We start from the raw sequence: 14,621 nt of genomic DNA, 5'->3' as shown, positions 1-14,621 counted from the left end.
AAGTTGCCAAGTTTGCACTATCAGCCAGTTTGACAGATTATGTTAAAACACCAAACATTGCCGTTACATGGTCAGGGTCCACTGGTAAAGAGAAGATAACTGAGAAACATCTGAACACTCCCCCAGAAGTCACACAACTTGGGACACGGCCAGAGTGCAGTAAAGTGTTCAGTTACGCAACGAAGGCAGGTTGGGTCAAAATAAGGAAATATTTTGTTAAGATTAGTTCTGGACCAGTGATTTCTGAGCACTTCCTTGAATTGAATGAGAGTCTGCCAAGCATTTATTGCTGATGAATGTATTCAGGCAAGGATTGAGTCCCAGACATTTTCCTCAAGTACCAGGTTTAGCCCCTCCTCCTATATAATCCTCAATGGAGCCATCGAGGGGGATTGTTTTGTGTTAATCATAGTATAGATCTTAGAGATCGCCCATTTCATGGATTTGTGGTGTTGAATATCCTCAAGAATTTGCTCCGATTAAGTTTTAAAAAGTAATATTGGCTTCACCTGAAATGGGTCATATACAGTTGACATTACCTAAGAAGTTAAAATACACTAGAAATGTGCTAAAAAGTTGACTTTCATTAACTTAGTGATGTTAAAATTCCTTATAATTAATTTTTAATTCTAAAATAAAGTGATACAGTATGCATCGCTTTTGTGTCCTTACCATGCAGTCAATCATGAATGGCACCAAACAACAACCAAAATCAACGTTTCCTAAACGCTTCTTGGCCTGATCAGCTGTTTGCCGTTAAGGAACAAACAAATGGTATTTCCTCATTTCCTGTTCATTAAATTCTGAGTCATCTCTGACAGGTGCTCCAGCGAGAGACAGACAGACAGGAAGACAGGCGTAGAGACCTCAGTGAAGCAGTGACACATCCTTAAAAAAAACAAACAGCTGCCTGCCAGCGATCATAGCCAACTTTGAAACTACATTAATTGCAGTTCCGTCGTCACTTGTCGCAATGGGTGTTACTTCGCACACACAATCTCTTTCACTCAGCCTTTTAATGCTTGGTGAAATGAAGTGCATGTTCCTTGTGCTTTACATGTGCTGGTTACAGCCGAGGTCGCTGGTAATTGAAGAGCCGGTGCCGTATGTTTGACGAGGCAGATGAATCGCCACGGCGCTTCCTCCAGACAGAGACAGAGTGTGAAAAAAGCCAGGCCTTACTCATTCTCTGGCCAGCACTTTCTCTCTGTTATCTAATTCCTTAATAATTTAGAGAGCTGACATCACAGTTATTAAACTAAAGCCCCATTAACCTGTAAAAACTGGATTTTCTTTTTCTTTGTGCTCCATAACTGTCCGAATATGATACAATTTTAACAGATTAAACACACACACACACACACACACACACACACACACACACACACACACACACACACACACACACACACACACACACACACACACACACACACACACACACACACACACACACACACACACACACAAAACGGGCATTCTATAGCCAGGTAATCGGATAAGAGCTGGCAATTTAAGGTTAAGTCTACATTAATCCGGATATATTTGAAAACTGGGTTCCCTGAAAAAGCTACTCTCAATGCTGCGCTCATAACGCAATGGGAAAACGTCTTTGTTTGACCGATTGTGAAGTAGGCTATGTGTGGCAAACACGCCAAGGAACTTGTCTTTAAATACCTCTGAAAATGACGTCAATGATGAAATGTGCGCTCATGAGAGGCTATAAATAGACGTGAAACAGGTGCGCCTTCGTGTTTCCTTGTCTTCAGATGCCACATTGTGTGTGTGTGCTACAATCTCCGTCTGTCCACTCTGTTAGGAGTTAGATTTCCAGTTGTCAGTGTGCAGAAATTTCTCAGTGTGAAAAGAAAAAGAGAACATCATGCCGCAAACAATCAGACGAGGCGGGCCTTCGTGTTTACGGCCCATCCCAGATTATGATACACTTGAGTTCTGCTATGAGTGTTTGGGGGAAGAGCATGCTGCCCTTGCGTTCGAGCATGGCGAGTGTGGCACTGTGAGTTGTTCTCTATTAAAGCACATATCTATCTCGCATATTTTCATATAAGGGTAAGCTGCCACATTAAGATTATGGGGCTTTGAGAGTCGATCTGGCTGAGGAGCGAGGATGGGTCCGTCCCTTTCGCTCTCTCTCCAGATAGGGATGTCCTCATGTCCCATTCTAGGCTTCCAGCTGATGTTGTACAGACTATTCTGAGTGATAGGGCTCCCTCCGCAAGAATAATCTATGCCCTTAAAGGGGGTGTCTTTGAAAGATGGTGTACTGCACGCCATGCAGACCCAGTTCACTGCCAGATTGTTTCAGTGCTGGAGTTTCTTAGGGAAAGCTATCAACAGGCACATGCCCCGCTTCTCTCAGGTTTTTTTGGCCGCCATATCGGCTTGCCGTGCCCTGACTGAAGGGGGCGACAGTCGGGAAGCACCCTCTGGTCACCCGCTTCATCCGTGGAGCCAGGCGGCTGAGGCCTCGTTTTAGAGGCCTTTGTGGGACTTAGCTATAGTCAATGAGGGACTTTTTTGAGACCCCCTTTGAACCACTAGAGTAAGTACCTGACAGGCTTCTGACTCTAAAGATAGTTTTTCTTATGACTATTACTTCTTTAATAGTTCATTCTTTACTTCTACTTCTTTAATAGGAGAATTGGGGATTTGCAGGCTCTGGCGATTTCGCCATCCTGCTTAGACTTTGCCCCTGGACTGTTCAAAGCTATTTTGCACCGTTGCCCAGACTGTCTACCTAAAGTTCCATTCTCGACCGTGCATCCGGACATTCTTGAAGTCTTCTTTCCTCTGCTTTTCACTATGCTGGAGCAGGAGAAACTTCACCGACTGAATCCAGTCCGTGCTCTTCAGACTTATGTCCACCGCACTAGCCAGTGGCATAAGTCCGAGCAACTCTTCATTTGCTACGGGGGCCACTACCGGGGGGTGGCTGCCACCAAGCAAACAATGTTACAATGGGTGACACTATTGCTCTAGCCTACGAGGCGTGCAGTCAAGCTTTGTCTCTAGGAGTTGTGGCTCATTCTACCAGGGGGGTTGCTTCCTCCAAGGCTTTGGCAAGGGGAGCCACCTTAGTATGTGATGCGGCAGGCTGGTCCTCTCAGCACATATTCATCAGATATTATAGTTTGGCTGTTCATGCTACTCCAGGCTCACATGTCCTCAAGTCGACATCCCAAGCTCATATCTGAGACCTTTTCTAGTGTTTGTGAGCACACACCACTCAACCTTAAGGGGTCCAGACACTTTCCAGTGCGTCAGCGTTGGTATTCTCGGCACACCTGTCTATTTATACGTCTATTTATAGCCTCTCACGAGTGTGCATTCCAATGATGTCATCATCAGAGGTTATTTAAAGCCAAGTTCCTTGGTGTGTTTGACACACATACTTTACAACCGGTTCAATCAAAGATGTCCCATAGCGCTTTGAGTGCAGCATCTCGTTACAGGGTTACAGTCAAGTAACCCGTTTTTTTCCAAACACTCATCGTCAACGCTAACTTCATCAACATTTTCCAAAGGTTGCTCGTCCACACTGAAATTTTGGAAAACGTTAAAATCAGCTCACTGCGATTTTAGTACTATTACAACAGCTTACTATTATTTAGTAATAAAATAATATTACTGTAATAAAAATCACAGTTGCCAAAGTGCGATTCATCTAGCTCTATTTGTTTACCACTAACACATGCTGATGACATTTAAGATACTATCTTGCGTTGTAGCCAAGTAAAGTCATCGTACATCATCATACAGTCAACATAGGCTACATGTCGTAGCCAAGTTTATTAGATCCATGTCGTACAGTGTGATTTGTAATGATCTTATAAGATTGCAGAAATCGCACAGTCTGTAGTCTCGCACAGTCTGTAGCAGACATTAAGGAACAAACAAACGGTATTTTGTTACTATCATTCAGTTCTGAGTCATCTCTGATAGGTGCTCTAGCGGAAGACAGACAGGAGTAGAGACCTCAGTGAAGAAGCGACACATCCTTAAAAAAAACACCGCCGCCTGCCAGCGATCATAGCCAACTTTGAAGCTATATTAATTGCCATTCCGTCATAAATTGTCACAACATGTGGGGTGTTACTTCACACACACGCTCTCTTTTAATCAAACTTTTAATACTTGGTGAAATGAAGTGCATGTTCCTTGTGCTTTACATGTGCTGGTTACAGCCGAGGTCGCTGGTAATTGAAGAGCCGGTGCCGTATGTTTGACGAGGCAGATGAATCGCCACGGCGCTTCCTCCAGACAGAGACAGAGTGTGAAAAAAGCCAGGCCTTACTTATTCTCTGACCAGCACTTTCTCTCTATTATCTACTTCCTTAATAATTTACAGAGCTGAAACATCACAGTTATTAAACTAGAGCCCCATTAACCTGTAAAAACTGGATTTTCTTCTTCTTTTTGCTCCATAACCATCCGGATGTCAGAATATGACACTTATATCAAACCAGTTAATGACTTGTGGTCCTTATTGCAACATATTTTGGCCAAGAAAGTCAATTTAGACAAGAAGGGTCCATCTAAAAAACACTTTTTTAAAACCATTTTACCAGATCAAACTCGCATTCTACAGCTAGGTAATCGGATTAGAGCTGAAAATTTAATGTTACGTAATCCGGATATATTTGAAAGCGGAGTTTTCTTTCTCCAAACACTCTTCATCCACACTAACTTTATCAAGCATTTTCCAAAGGTTGCTCGTCCACACTGAAATGTTGGAAAGCATTAAAATCAGCTCACTACTACGCATGCGTAAACTGCAAAAGCTCTTTGAGGTGATACCGAAAGACCATACATAATTTTTTTTTTTTTAGCTATTCTTCTGCCACAATAATTGTATTAGTAAAATATCCTGCTACTTACTGGTGCACCCAGGTCACACTCAATCATCATTCCATGTATGGTCTAAAACAGGGGGTTTCATCTTTGGCCCTCGGGGTCTAGTTTTGCTCCAACCCTAATTAAACACATTTGGACGAGCTAATCAAGGTATTCAGGATTACTAGAGAGTTACAGGCAGGTGAGTTTAAACAAGATTGGAGCTAAACTATGTAGATTGTACAAAGTAACATTTATCTTAGGGGCCGTTTACACTACCCCATTTTCAATAAAAACGGAAAACATTTTATGCAAACTTTTGCATAACATTTGAAAACAGGTTCAAAGTGCAAGTTTTTGAAAACAATACATTTGTACAATTGTCAATACAATTGTCTCAGTGTAAACTACAAAACAGTGCATTTTTGAAAACGCTGACGTCATGCACATGCGTATTAAGTGTTCAGTCTATAGGCGCACAGTATTTATTTACAAAGTGGCATCGCCAACTACTGGCCATGCATAATACAGCATTTTTAGACGTACGCGAAAAACACAAAGGAAAAACGTTTCAGTTTTTAGTACATCGTTGTCATGTAAACGTACCCTTTAGCAACACTGTCAGGGTGAATAGCCAACCCGATCTCATGGGAAAACGTACAAATTCTACGAGGTGGCTTATTCGTACGAATTCATACGACCTGACTCGTACGAATTAGTAAGATTTTTGCAAAATCGTACATATTTGACGAATTTGCCAATTCGTCTGAATTCATACGAATGACCTACCCCTGACCCCGCCCCTAAACCTACCCATCACGTGGGTTTAGACAAATCGTACAAATTCGTACGAGTGAGGTCGTACGAATTAGCCAACTTTTTATCATTTGTACGAATTCGTACGAATTGGTCGTGAGATAGCGTTGGAATAGCAGATGTACATGACGGTATAACCATAGATAGCCTATCTATAGGTACAATATGCGTCACATGACTAATCATGCCTCATCATTTTCGAATACATACTTTTTTACAGTCCACATTACAATGCAATTCAAATACAATTTCAAATGTGTCCACTTGGGTGAGCATCTTCAAAATTCAGATTTCGCAGGTCAAAAACAAAAAATTACCATAGAAATAGCTTAATGTCAGATGGTCAGTGAACAGATTGAGGACTGTGGTTGAGATAGTTTCTGTTTGGGGATAAAGGTTCATAATAATACAATTAAACCTCTAAATAATAAAAAGACATTGAACGGAATAATATCAGGAAAGTTCTGCTGTTGTCAGTAATGCAGTGCATTGTTTGTTTTTGAGACCTCCTCACTGGCTGCACTTCTGACCTCAACCTGTGAGACAAGGCAGGGAGACGATGACAGAAAGTTATTTTAATAATTAATAGAAATGTCCATTATACATTTTTTATACTGTGGTCCATTTGTGAATTTTGAGAGTGAAAACATAACTGAGTCACAGAGGGCAGAGAGGTCAGACTATATAAAATGTGGTTCTGATGCACTGAAATTTGGACCGTGTTCTGGAGTTGTTGTTGTTGTTTCATTGCCTGTTGAAAGAGATTGAGGATCTTTTTCCAATGTCTCAGTTTGTCTTTTATTTTGAAGTCTAATTTTTTTCTAGATGATTGTTTCTCTGCACCTCTTGATTATATTCACCAGTGGCTTGTTACCTAACAGCTGATAAACATCATTGTGTTTATCTACAGCTGGTAAGTTTTTGGTTAAAGCTTTATTTGTTCTGGGTACTAGAGTGTTTTGACCTTGAGAATAATTTCTCAAATTTAAAACCCCAAATCAAATTCAAATGATCCATTATAAAAACCCAAACCCAAATTGTTCTCTTTTAATATTTATTGCATCAAGATATTATTATATTCAAATTGAATAAGCATAATCTAATAGATTATCCTGATAACCAGATTGGCCTCTGGCCACAACAAGATTAAGTAGAGAATGATGCACAATATATTGGTACAATATTTGTTATTTTACTGGTAGATTTTTTTTTTTTTTTTTTCATATCAGCTGATATTGTATATTTAATTGTACATGCTTATTTCCTTTGAATTTAAGGTTAATCTTTAAAAACACTAATAATTTAACACTATTAAAAGTGTATTCTTTGGCATATCTAAAATGTTTGTATTTTACAATATAACGTTGTGAAGCTTTTTGAAATTGTGAAATTCACTTGTAGCATTTAAAATGAAAGATTTTAGTTTATATTATTTTATTTTTAATTTATTAAGACAAATTGTATAACATTTTAATGTTGGCCATAATATTTAATATTACTGCAACCACTCAAAACTAAATTCAGCCTTTTATCTTTCAAAATCAATGTGCAATTTGACTCTGCCCTTCACATTAGCTTCACTAGCATTTCCTCCATTTTTTGTAAACATTTGATAGGCATGTTTGGGCATTTGAACAAATATTAAGTTCAGTCATGAAACTTTATATGGCACAGTATGATAGGTTCTTTACATGCATCTGCAAGCAATCACACCATTACCAAATGGCACAAGCTGATTGGTCCCTGCTGATTCTGCAACCAATTGAGATTGCGTGCTCAACATTTAAATATTCTGGTTCATTGTTCATTGTAGGCTAGTCCTGCAGTGCATTATCAGATTTCCTCTGAAATCCTCCACCTTCCCCAACTCCACCTGCCTAGATCTGATACAGGATTTATGTACGTCTATTCATGCAGCATCAGTACATCTTCCATCAGAGGTTCTCAACTGTGGCCCTCGAGGTCCACTTTTCCACAAGGCAGAATTTAGCTCTAACCTGCCTGTCACTTTCTAGGAATCCTGAAGACCTTGATTAACTTGTTACAGTGTGTTTGATTAGGGTTGGACCTAAACTCTGCAGGAAAGTGGGGCTGTGTCCGAAAGCTTAAAAATGCTGCCTTTGGATGGTGCATTCCAAGGAATGAAGGCATCAAGGCATGTCAGAATCCAATGTTAGCTTCACTTCTCATCTGATTGATTTTTGAAGGCAGCATAGATGCATCCTTCGCTACCTTTGATATCTCAAAATCCTGTACTTTCCATTCTGTGACAGTTGAGCTAAAAAAATTTAATAAAAATGTCATCTGAAAGTTGCAGTTGGTGGTCAGTTTGTGTTTAAATGTAAATTTTCGACCACCGTTTTCCACTCTGATGTCACTTCTAGTGAGACATTACTACTGTAGTAATTGAATATTTGCTTAGTTATCACCAAAGCTTGTTCTATTTGTGCTGTAGATCATTAAACCGTTACGCTGCCTCAGAAGCCTGTCCAAAATCAGTTTTGTGAGGAACCTTTGAGAGCAAACGCTGCTTACAAAGTCATTGCCTGAAGCAAGGCAGTAAGGCAACAAGTCAGCTGCCTACTTTTTCAAATGTAGCCTGGATCTCGAGGGCCAGAGTTGTTGAGAACCCCTGTCTTACATGCTCACAGCACTGTGTCTGTGTATCTATTGGTAGTAGCAAGTCCATACCTTTTCAGCAGCAGCAGCAGCGTAGAAGATCTAGACCAAATTCATTAACATTTCATTAACATGCCAAACCTACTCAGAAACTTGTCATATTGAATTACATTTGTGCATAACATTGACCTTTATTAACCTTCTTTATTAACCTTCTGCTCCTGGCCAAAACATCACAAGTGTGACATTAAAAAAGTTAAAAGGTTAGAGTGAATGCTTTACTGGTATATGGAATAAGGTCTAACCAAACAAAAAAAGAAATAAATGTGACATATCTTCAGTACGATGAGGAAAATGTATAGAATATAGTTTTGCATCATTAATAATCAATAATTAACATTGCGGTATTGACAGTTAAAAAGACTTATGAATTTGAAATGTGTAATCTGTCATGAGAGGAAGCCGTTTTGATGTCGCTCTGTCTGCCTTTAGCTTAGTCTTCTTTTAGAGGTTGCTCAAGAAGCCTGACAATAATTATTTGTAGATCACAACTTAGTTTTGCACGGTGACAGACTGAAAAGGAACATTGTTCGAAAATTGCACCTCCAACCTGAGAACATGACAGGAAGAGGCATGTAGCCCTACGACTTTAAACGCTTTAGGAGCATTGTCATCACACGGAACACAAAAGCCGCTACCTTTGTATTTTTATCTGAATTGTGTTGTTGCGTTCCTGCCTGTCGTGCACAGAGCTAATATATAGAAAATCTGTTCGACAGGAATCAACAAAGCTGTCTTTGATGGGATTCCACCCACATCCTCATTGCAACTCAAAGCGAGTTCCTTCGCGGAGAATGAGAGATAACAATTGACATCCAAGGTATTCTCTCCATATTTCCTTCCCTGAAACAGGCAGATAAATGTACAAGCCAAGGAGTAATCCATAAAGGGGTTTAAAGTATTCAGAATATATATAACATTATCTTGTATTAACATAGTGAACAGTATAATTAGGGTATATAATATTTGTTAATGTTTGGATATCATCTAAATACTTTTAAAAGGTCTATCTAGAGAACAAACATGACTTCACAGCTTTAACTATTTATTTATTTTTGTATTCTTTTTTTTTTTTTTTACATTTGAAAAAGAAAATCCAATTGACAAATATTTTAATATAGGAATACAGAGGAAGAACATATACCGCATTTTTATGCCAATATATAAGAGAAAACATGGGCCTAAATGGAACTTGAGCTTGATTTGATGATGTTCAGGCCAGAAAATGCTGACTTAGCGCTGTACTGTATATATGTAGAACCTTACATAGTCGGGATGTGTTCGTGAATGCATGTTCAGTGATGCGCCACGTCATTTTTTATGAGCACTATGGCCTCTCAATAAACAAGACACAATGAAGCAAAGAGAACTGAATGTAATAGTTGCAGAAGGGGGAATAAAGCATACTTTATCCATTTGTCTTTCACGGTTCTGGTTTCATCATCAACTTGTTTTAAATAATCCGTCGTGTCCTTGGTAACATATTCTGACATAGCCTACCTGTATTACAGTTTTTCTCGATTGCTTAAATACTATAACCAGGCTTTTGAACTAAAATTTCAAAACCATAATGCCATTTATCAAAAAGCACACCCATTTCCCTAAACTTTAAGCACTATTCCCCTGTTTTGACACTTGACTCAGATTTGTTGAACTGTCACTGCAAAACTCTACACACAAATCCCTTCATTTCTCATTGCCTACACCATGTTGTCATTTAGAAAGCACTAGCATTCAATATTGTTCACTCAAGTCAGCACAGCTTCAGCTCATTTAGCACACAATTACCCAAGTGGAAACACTAAGAGTCAAAATTGATCACACACCAATCAGAACCTTCAATAGATAGATAAAAGGGCCAGAGTCAGTTCAATGGGTTTTGGTGTATGGCTAGGAGCAGAGCCATAGAGAGAAAGAGTTGCGACACTCCCATAGACCTCCGTTGTAAAAAATGGCGGCGCTTTTAACCGCCTACTTCCGGGATTTGAAGATCGGATTAGTTCCAAACACTGTCATTTGGGCGTTGGACACCATTCACTTACATTGCTGCGCGTCGAGTTGTTCCAGAGGTAAGTTGCTGAAATATCGACCTCTTTTGAATTGTCAACTGTCTATATTGTATCAGAGGCCCTTTGCGATGCTTATACTGGTCTTCATTTGTATATGCACAGCGTAATTATTTATATTTTATGTTGGTTGTTTCAACCAATTTTCAAGCTCTGCTAGCTAGCGAGACTTCGTCAGCTGTGACAGTAAGAGTTCGGTAATGAATCGCTACCACCTTTATAGCAACTTTTATTTAATTTAATTTTTTTGGATATACTAACTTTTCATTATGTTTTGTTGTCTTGAGGGAAGCGGCTTGTGAGAACAATGCTGGACCTCTAGGATTGTTATGGCCATCACCAGTCCTGTCTGTTTCATGGATCACCTGCCCCTGTTTTTTGTTTTTCTTGTTCACACACACTCACACAAGCACACATTTTTGTTGTCTGTCATTGTTTATTAAAAAAATATTTTATTTGAAAACCTTCATTTGTATCAGCCATGCTTAATTGATGTCTCAATAGCTGTAACAGAAGTTACAAGTGTTTTGTTAGTTAATTGCTTAAGTTACTTGGATTGAGTTACAGCTACCCTTACTCTTAGCCTACTCTGTACACTAACCCAGAGCCATAGAGAAAAATCTTGACTCTGCACTTACCTATAGACCCAAACATAAAAGTGTAAATTCGTTTTTAATCTGTTATAGTTTTGATAATATGTGTATGGCTTAATCTTAAAATTATATTCTTAGTCTTAACATGATCATGTTTCACGTTGTGGTCCTGGGGGTGGCCACTTTCATCAGAGGAAGTGAGCTATAGCTTCTAAGCGAATTCTGAACGGACCGCCACGGCAGACCTAAGCAAAATCACGGGAATCAATAGCCTAATACGCCCAGTTGCGCTAAAATAAATATCATGAGACGTCCATCATCAGATGAATGATATGGAAAAGTTAAGTTAGAGCAGCTAAAGCCAGTGCTACTACCCATGCGAACATGAACACTAAGCTTTTCCCTCCAAAAATATAGCCTAAAACTTATCTCCAAATGCAAAACTGACATTAACAAAATGCAATAATGCAATAACAGCTGAAAAAGTACTTGGGTGTGTGTTTTATTTTATATTTACCGTTCAATAATGCAAATTCCCATAGAAGAACATGACAGCCAGCATATGTTTTGGAACTATTGGGGCTTACATGAACGTGACAGCCATAGCGGCGACATCAAAGAGTGTCGCAACTCTTTCTCTCTATGGCTCTGGCTAGGAGGAGGAGGAAGATGAAGGTGAAGGGCAAGGCCAAAGAGACAAGCAGTGCCACTCTAGTTGCCCATGTATTTGTCCATGGTGTGACTATGAGGGAGTCTGGGCAACGAGTACAGCCAAACTTGAGTCGCTTCACCGTCGCCTCGATCATTAGAGTAGATGTACAGAGTACAGTAGATGTTCTTCAGACTGCTCTCTACTGTAACTTTTGAGTGCAGTACACTGTGCTGTTGTAAAGAAATAGATATTTGACAACATTGTCGTAAAAACTCGTTGGTTCTTATATTCTTGCATTTTATCTCAAAATGATGGAATTAAAAAAAATATGGAAATCAGCGGAAACAAGTTAAAGCAGCCTCTTATTTACATGAGGTAAAAATAATGCTGCATGGTTCGTATTTTTAATGTTGTGCATTTTAAATGTTTGTGCTTTTTTCTCTTTCTCCTTTTTGTTCGCTGAGGTAGAGTGGGTAACGTTAATGAAATATTTTTCTTGTTAATACTTTTGAGCATTTCAGTAATAAAAAAAGTAGGCTACATCTTTAAAATGCATGAAATTACAGTTAAGCGCAAACTTTTTTCACCAAAAAAAAAAAAAAAGATATATTATAAATATTTTAAATAACACAAAACAACTAAATGGCGGTAGGTAATACATCTGATTTCATATAGGCCTACTGCTTTAGTAAAAAAAAAAAAAATTCGTGGCTCTGGGTCATGTGACTTCACATCGAAAGCGACATTACGGCCAAGCTCTCACCCCTATGCTCTCACCTGAGACCATTATCGACGCATATGCAGGACGCAAAAAACGAAAATTACTGTTGCACTAGTCTGGACAATGTCTAGGTCTGTAAGTTTTATTTCTCTGCCAAATAACTGCTTAAGCTGGAGAAACTCAACACACTGTTTTCAATATGCTGTTCAATATGTTTCAAAAGTGGAGAGTATTGTGTTCATTTTTTCCTCTCAAAATGTTTTAAATGTTTCATGAAGTACAACAAAATGCGAAATACTTGTTTTTTAATCACTCTCATTGCCACAATGTGTTTTGAAAAAAGGAAAGAAAAACCTTAAAAATCTTTTCGTTTTGGTTGAAGATAATATTTTAACAGTGCAAAACTGGTCCACATTTCATTGATCCTAATTGTGTCCGAACGAAGATGCGATGCGAAGTCAAGTGGCGAAGTTCTACCTGTTTACAAATATGATTGTATTGTTGTACTGTTTTTTTCTTGGGTTAAAAATAAATATGTGTTTATTTAGCATGTTTGTTTTGTCCATACAGTATGTGCTAGTGCTCAGTTCCCCAATTGATAGGCCATGCAGGTCCCTATGGAAGCTTGTTCCCGCCACAAAATAAAACATTTTAAAAGATAATTGCGACTTTTTATCTCACAATTGCGACATCTCGCAATTCTGACTTTATTTCGCAGAGATATAGAGTCAGAATTGCGTGAAATAAACTTTATACTTGACTTTATAACACGCAATTACGACTTTATTTCACACAATTCTGACTTTATATCTCTGAGAAATAAAGTCAGAATTGCGAGATGTCGCAATTGTGAGATAAAAAGTCGATAAATATATATATATATTTTTTGTTTTGTTTTTTACCTCAGAATAGTTTATATCTCACAATTCTGACTTTATAACACGCAATTGCGACTTTATATCACGCAATTCTGACTTTATATCTCCCAATTGCGACTTTATATCACGCAATTCTAACTTTATATCTCCCATTTTGCAACTTTATAGGGGTCGCAATTATTATTATTTATTTATTATTCAGTGGCGGAAACAAGCTTCTATAGGTCCCAGCTGCTACAATGAATTTATTTTTATTTTTTATTTTTTTTTTTTCCCCCCCTGGCTCGAATGTCAAACTCCGCCTATGCGCTCAATGCGTGAGAGTTGGCAACCCTGAGTGTCACATTAAAGCTACTGAATATGTTTCATAATATAAAATGTGCAAAAGAGTTTTACACTTTGTAGACGGTCCCTTATTCGGATTTGTCCCTCAACCGCCTGCTTAGAGACAAATTTACATTATAAAGCTCGTTTTGAGGAAAAATACTTAATGGGAAACACTAAAGGCCAATTTATACTTCTGCGTCGAGTGTACGCCGTAGTGTACGTCGTAGGCTACGCACGTAGGCGACGCCGTCGTGAGCATTTATACTTCTGCGAATGTCTGTGTTGCTCTGCAGTTACACCGCCGAAACGTTAGTTGGCGCGGGTGGGTTTTAATGTTCTAATGTTTTAATGTTCCACTGTGTTTACATTCCTCGCGGCTGTTTTGAGTTTAGGTTTCTACGAGCAATGGCGACTGAATGAGTCATACAGATGGCTGTATTTCCGCACTTCTTCAAGCAATCTCTCGGTCACTTGGTCTATTTCCATGGCTCTTCACTGATCTTCGGAATTTAAAAATGGCGGTCGGGCGGTGCAGAGTCGAAGATCATTCCGGAAATGCGTAGGAGGAAACGCGATGCTATCCAGCCGACCAATCACAGATCTTGCGGTCCGCGTCGCCGCGACGCGTAGTTACATTTTTGAGGAGGTGCGCGTCAGGGTATGACGAAGGGTACGACGTATGGTACACGTCAATGCGTATGCTACGCCGTACCTTCTACGCGCACCCGACGCAGAAGTATAAATTGGCCTTTAACGTAACGTGTAAATGCGCGTAACTAAGGTAACGTTAAATCAAGCAAGCTAGTATGCATAGGCCACAAAGTGTTGGCGAAATAACACATTAGCGAACCGGAGGGAATAATATGGAATTTTTTCCAGAAAACTTATTGCACAAAATAAATTCAAGCACTTTCAAGGACCTGTATCTATTTTCAAAACGTTTTTTTTTCTTCAGATTCATAAACTTGGGACCCGTGGGAACCCTGATAGTAGATGCCTGACAAGCGTTGCATGCCCAAATCGCAGATGTGCTGT

General features: G+C 39.1%; 1 long non-coding RNA gene across 1 annotated transcript in view; it reads right to left on the bottom strand.

The window, feature by feature from the left end:
* The window catches only part of LOC309488221, a 159,140-nt gene extending 144,806 nt beyond the window's left edge, over positions 1 to 14,334 (bottom strand). The window contains exon 1 of the long non-coding RNA XR_014202063.1: positions 13,759 to 14,334. This is a non-coding gene — a long non-coding RNA (uncharacterized lncRNA). The remainder of the gene's footprint in view (positions 1 to 13,758) is intronic.
* Positions 14,335 to 14,621: the final 287 nt, after the last annotated feature.

This window comes from Leuciscus leuciscus, assembly GCF_965113295.1.
Source record: "Leuciscus leuciscus genome assembly, chromosome: 23".
Classification (NCBI taxonomy): domain Eukaryota; kingdom Metazoa; phylum Chordata; class Actinopteri; order Cypriniformes; family Leuciscidae; genus Leuciscus; species Leuciscus leuciscus.
The sequence above is the reverse complement of the archived record's forward strand: the minus strand, read 5'-3'. Positions and strand labels throughout refer to the sequence as shown.